Below are 6,382 nucleotides of genomic sequence, written 5' to 3' on the forward strand. Positions count from 1 at the left end.
AGTGGGAAGGAAGAAAAAAGGTAGAGAGACACTGCGCTTACAGGGCTGGTTCTCAAAGTGTGGTACCTGGACATGCGGCACCTGCAGCACATGGGAACTTATTAGAAATGCACATTCCTGGCCCTACCTCACACCTCTTAAACCAGACACTCTGGAGTGGCGCCTGGCCATCTGTGGGTGGGGAGTCTTCCAGGCGACTCTGGTGCACACTGGACTTTGAGAGACACCCGTGTAAGGCCAGGTGGTCCGTGAGGAGGTGATCCATCTTGGTAAAAATATTATCAGCAACCCTGTCGCTTTGATCTGGTGGGAAAGGCCCACCTGAGTACATGGAGTGTCCCTGGGAAGCCTGGCTGTCTCCTGGACCACTGGGCAGTTTGTATAGACCATGGTCATCACAGCTCCTTGGGTGGGGGAGGAGGGGTGTACAGTGAGGGCAGCACCCATGACAGAGTCCTGTGGCTCCATGGGAAGGCTCTCACATGGAGCAGGGATTCTGTACCATCTCAGGTGAAGGGGCACATATCCTACCTCTGTCCTGATAGACACCAATGTGTCCTTCTGAGTGGCTTGAGGATCTCTTTAGTTTGATGTGTAGTGGTTTTAGAAGTGGTTTAAGGTCCTGGTTGCCCTGTAGTTTACAAACTACGTTTGTGTGTATGTCCATCAAGGTACTTAGTATCTGCGATCTCTGCTAATCTCTTGTGAGTTTCCACTTACAAGAGGCCATTATAATAAAATGTATAAATCTTTCATATTTCTAAATAACTGTGTCTCTTAGTCTAGGGAACGAAGTAAAGAAAGCAGAATATTTCCTGCAGGAATGAGAGATCAATACACATTTTACCAGATGACGAATTCAGAGGCACCTCTGTTGGCAGTACGTGAAGTAGGGGAGAATCGACTTATCCTCTATCATAATTCAAAAGAAAATGATTCATTCATTTAAGACAGCCATATGGACTAGTCCGCCTGGAGCTGGTTCTGGTAAATTCAGGGAAAGGCCTCATCTCAATCTGCTCTGTCCTGGAATGAGACATCCTTGTCCATGGGAAGAGCATGAGTGCTTTCTTGAAGATGTAAGAACAGCTCCTGATACAAAAATCAGTCAGATGGGCTGATGGATATATTCCTCTTCTGCAGCAGTTCAGGTGACTCTCTTAATTTTGTCTAGCCATACTGGATTGCCTGAGACAGTCTATTGCGTTCCTTGCACAGCACAGAATCTTATAAACCAGGATTTTTTTCAGGGTGGGGTGTTCTTTTTTGGAGGAAAGGTTGCACTTCTCAATCTTTTCTTCCTCAGAACCCTCCCTGCATTTGGAGCATGGGAAGTGTGGCCCCAGAGGCCAATGGAACATGCTTGTGCCTTTATGTGCTCCCATAGTCACCCCCCGTTTCCCTCCCTCACCTCTTTGGAGGCTGAGTCCTATTCCTACCCAGCTGCCTTTTCCTTCCCAAGAAGAAGCTTTGTGCTAGTGGACCTGTAAGCCACATGAAAAGCTATCAAAGCACAAAGGGAAGGAACCAATAGTAGTACATGTAAGCGTGTACATGTATCATAAGTGACAGGCTCATTTCCATGCCAGTTAAGATGTTCCCAGTGCCTCAAATTGACACTGTGCACGTCTGTGTGCTCCAACACTGAAGGAAATATTCATGGCTGGACTCGCCCTGCAGAGGCACAGTGGGCCGCTGCCGATGGGCTGAGGTTTGATTTTGTTGCCGGGACCTCTCCATGGCTACTCCAGCTGGCCCAGGCCTTTTTCCCTCTGGGAATTCCCACATCCCTGGCTTCTTTGGATTCAGGCACTGAAAGTTGTTTAAATGCAAATTATTTTCTAGGAGGTGGAGTCATTATTATTCATTAGTATTTGGACTTTAATGGGTCTACTAGCTTAGAAGGGAATGGGCCAGAATCTTTTGGTAATAGAAGCCGGGGTGATAGCCTATATAATAAAGAAGTAATATGCAAATTGACCATCATGCCCTCCCACAAGACGGCTGCCCTCATGTGCTCACAAGATGGCCACCACAAGATGGCCAACAAGGGAGGGCATTTGTGGGTGATCAGGCCCACAGTGGAGGGCAATTAGGGGCAACCAGGCTGGCAGGGGAGGGCAGTTAGAGGTGATCAGGCCAGCAGGGGAGGGCAATTAGGGGTGACTGGGCCTGCAGGGAAGGGCAGTTTTTGGGGGACCAGGCCTGCAGGAGAGGGCATTTGGGGGTGACAAGGCCTGCAGGGGAGGGCAGTTGGGGTCGACCAGGCCTTCAGGGGAGGGCAGTTAGGGGCAACCAGGCTTACGGGGAGGGAAGTTGGGGAGCAGTTAGGTGTTGATCAGGCTGACAGAGGAGTGGTTAGGAGGTAATCAGTCTGGCAGGCAGAAGTGGTTAGGGGCAATCAGGCAGACAGGCAGGCGAGAGGTTGGGAGCCAGCAGTCCCGTATTGTGAGAGAGATGTCCGATGCCATTTTAGGCCCACAGGGATAAGGCCTAAACCGGCAGTTGGCCATCCCTTGAGGAGTCTCAGATTGGAAAGTGTGCAAGCTGGGCTGAGGGACAACCCTCCCCCCCCCCCGGTGCACAAATTTCATGCACTAGGGCACTAGGCACGAAATTTAATAATGTTGGGTGGAAAAGGAGGAGTGAGATCTGAAATGCTACAAAAACTATAGCCACATACTCAAAGAATAGCACAAGGACACTAGTTATATGGTAAGAAATAAGATGGAAAAAGGGAAAATGGGAAATAAAGTGCCTCCCCAAATCCACAGGTCATTTGTGCCTGGAGCTCCTGGTGATTCTTCCCTAAGCAGATGTGTTTGTAGAATTTGTTGCTGAGTGACTGATATATTGTACACTACTTCCAAAAACTTATTTATTTATTGAAAAAGTTATTGATCCTACTGGGGATCCAGCCCACAACCCAGACATGTGCCCTGACTGGGAATCTAACCTGACTTCCTGCTTCATAGGTACATGCTCAACCATTGAGCCACGTTGGCCTGGCAAGAGTGCTAGCCTATATAATAAAAGCCTAATATACTAAGTGTCTGGTCATCTGGTGACTGGTCAACTGTTCAACCAATCAAAGCATAATATGCTAATGATATTCTAAGGCTGCTCAACTGCTCACTATGACATGCACTGACTGACCACAGGGGGCATACAGTGAACCCGGTCACCCAGTCACTATGATGTGCACTGACCACCCGAGGGCAGATGTTCTGACCGCTAGGTTAGCTTGTTGCTGGGGTCCAGCTGATCGGGACTGAGCAAGATGGGCCAGACACTCCCTGGAGCCCTTCTGCATCCCTCCCTGGCCAGCCGGCCCCAATCGGGACTGGGCGAGATGGGGCAGGACTGCCCTGTAGCCCTTCCATGGTCCCTCGTGGCCCTGATCGTGCACCGGTGGGGTCTTTCAGCCTGGCCTTGCCTTCTTGCAATCCAGGATCCCTCAGGGGATGTTGGAAAGCCAGTTTGGGCCAGATCCCGTAGGCCACCCCCCTCGGAAGGGCGCCAGACGCAGAGCTCATGGCTGGTGGTATGAGCCTCACCAGATCAGAACTGATTGGGCGTGAGCCCGCAGCAGGTGCAGTGGAGCTGGGATGAGCAGGAGCAGCAGGTAGGAGCTGTAGGCGTCATTGGACTCTGGGTTTCAGCCCAATCCCTGCAGACCACCCCGAGGGACCCATGCACAAATTCATGCACTGGGCCTCTAGTTTATAATAATAAAAGCGTAATATGCAAATCAACTGAACGACTGAACAGCAGAATGACCATCCGGATGATCTTCCGGACAACCACGCTATGACACACACTGGAGACAGGTGAGTCAAGGCTGGTACGATGCGATTGTCAGGGTCTCCTCCATCATCCCACAATCACCCCGCAGAGGGAGGCCCATGCCACTGGACAGCGGGGTGATCAATGGAGGTGGAGGAGACTCCGCGATTGCCTCAAAGAGGGAGGCCCAGGGCACCCTCGCGATCAATTGTGGAATCCCGGCCAGGTGGGCTGGGCCTCCCTCTGCTGAGCTATCCATCATGGAGCCCCATGCTCCATAGCCCCGCAGAGGGTGGCCCAGGTCAGCCAAGTAATCACACCCCAGGTCTGTCACCCACAGATGGAGGTGACTGGTGGTGGTGAAGGGGGGCAGTGGTGTACAGATGAGAAGTAGTAGCAGTGTTGGGGGCAGGGCCAACTGCTGGCAGCTGGGGGGTAGGAAAGCCCTGATAGGCCCTGATCACTGGCCAGGCCTAGGGACTCTACCTGAGGGGTCCCAGATTGCTAAAGAGCACAGGCCAGGCTGAGGGACATCCCCCGGCCCCATGCATGGTTTTTGTGCACTGGGCCTCTAGTTTAAATAAGGGGCTTAGAAAAGCATCACTAGATAGTGACATTTCAGTAAAAAGTGAATGGAGACTAAGCAATCTGGGCAGATGTCAATGTGGAGATCGTCTGCATCAGAGGGGACAGTGAACACAGGGTCCTGTACCAGGAGCATGCCTGGCTTGTCTGAGGAAGAGCAGGGATGGGTGGAGGTAGAGGGACCTGGGAGGTGGGGTGGAGAGTGAGGACTGATGAGCATGAGCAGGCAGGAGAACAGTAGGGGATCAGGTCAGAAGATCATGGGGTGGTCCAGTTCACACAGAACCTTAAAGAATTTAGCTTAGACTCTTAGTAGAGGGTTTTGAGGAGGGAAGTGATATTATTCAACTTGCAATTTAATAGTCTATTGAAGAGGTTGGTTAGAGACGGTAAATATTTTTTGAAGGCCATGAGGTCTCTGTTGTAACTCCTTGATGCTGCTGTTGTAGCATAAGGTGAACTCATGAGTACGGCTGTGTTCCAATAAAACTTAATTAACAAAAGCAGGTGGCAGGCCAGATTTGGCCCATGCTGATCCTTGGGCTGTTATAATCCAGAGGAGAGATGAAGGTGGCTAGGCATAGGGTAATATCTGTGGAAGTGACCAGAAGGGTAAGATACTGGCTATATTTTGAAGATAGAGCCTGCGGGATTAATGGTCGGAGAAGATGTGGGCTGTGAGAGAAACCAAGGATGACTCCAAGGTTTTTATCCCAAGCAACTGGAGAAATAGAGTGACTGGAGTGAAGTGCAAAAAAATGAGAGACAAGGTTTGATGGGGAAGTAGGAGAAGGGGTATCAGGAGTCAGTTGGAGACATGCAAATTTAAGATGTCTTTAGGGTAAAGGAATTGGATTAGATGTTCCCTAACTCCCCTTCTGGCTCTCATATTCTATGTCTCCATGACTGTGAGAAAATAAACATGTACCCTGCTGGCTTCTGCTGTGATCATGATCTTTGGGGAGACCTTGCACTCCGTATTCCTTCATCTTTCCTTAATGCAATTGGTGATTGTGCTGGCTAGAGATCAGTTGCTGGAAGGAAGAAACACTGGAAGGAAGGCAACTGCCAGCTGAAACTAGCAGGGGGACTTGGAAGAGCTGCTTAAATGGTGCATGTGCCCGAGGAGGCTTTGTGGGCTGGAGGCCATTCCTGGGTATCTTTGTTACCTGGAGGTTAGTCATAACAGAGGGCTGTCAACCAACCAGGCCAACAACATCCAACATTCCATTCATTTTCTGAGAAAAAGCAGAGCAACTTCTTCCACTTCACCTCCACTCTGCTCTTAGAGTGGCCACACTGCAGACCCGCCAGCCCGGCCTTCTGTGCACCAGAGCCCTGAGTTCATCCTGATGGCCCCTGGAGACCCACAGGGTGTTTGGCATCAGCTTCTCTGGGCTATTTCCTCCCTCTCCTCTCTCATCTCTCCTCGCTGGGAGATATGTCTTCTCTCTGCCCAAATTCTTTCCACCCAAGAAGGGGCTCTGTGCCAGTGGGGCTGTTTGCTGTGTGGAGAGCTGGCAAGCCACTTTGGGAGTGAGCTGATAGGAATATATTTAAAATGTGAGCATTTATCAGAAGCAGCAGATGGAGGCAGCAGAGTGGAGCTCCCAGCACCGAGGGCAGGGAGTATTTCATTCAAGTGTGAAGCGGGCACCATCTATACCCAGCTGACACCAGCTCCTGAAGCCAGTGAAGAGGAGGAGGAAAACAAAAGGGGCCACCTTTGTGCCAGGTTTGGGAGGTTACAGTTTTCCTGGACCGAGAGTCTTCAATGCCTCAAAGACCGCATTCACTCTCAGGTGGAAGGAAACACGTCCATAGTCCCTTTCTGGAACATTTTTCACTTCTTTAAAGCTTAGTAAGTTTAATAAAATTCTGAAGTTCAGAACAAATGGAAATATAAGCCATTTCATGGATGTTAGGCATGCATTAATTCATGCGACAAATAGTTGTGTGCCTCAGACATGCCAGGAGTAATATAATACTCTGGTCAGAGGAGAACCAGGCA

This window comes from Myotis lucifugus, unplaced genomic scaffold, assembly GCF_000147115.1.
Source record: "Myotis lucifugus unplaced genomic scaffold, Myoluc2.0 scaffold_67, whole genome shotgun sequence".
NCBI lineage: Eukaryota > Metazoa > Chordata > Mammalia > Chiroptera > Vespertilionidae > Myotis > Myotis lucifugus.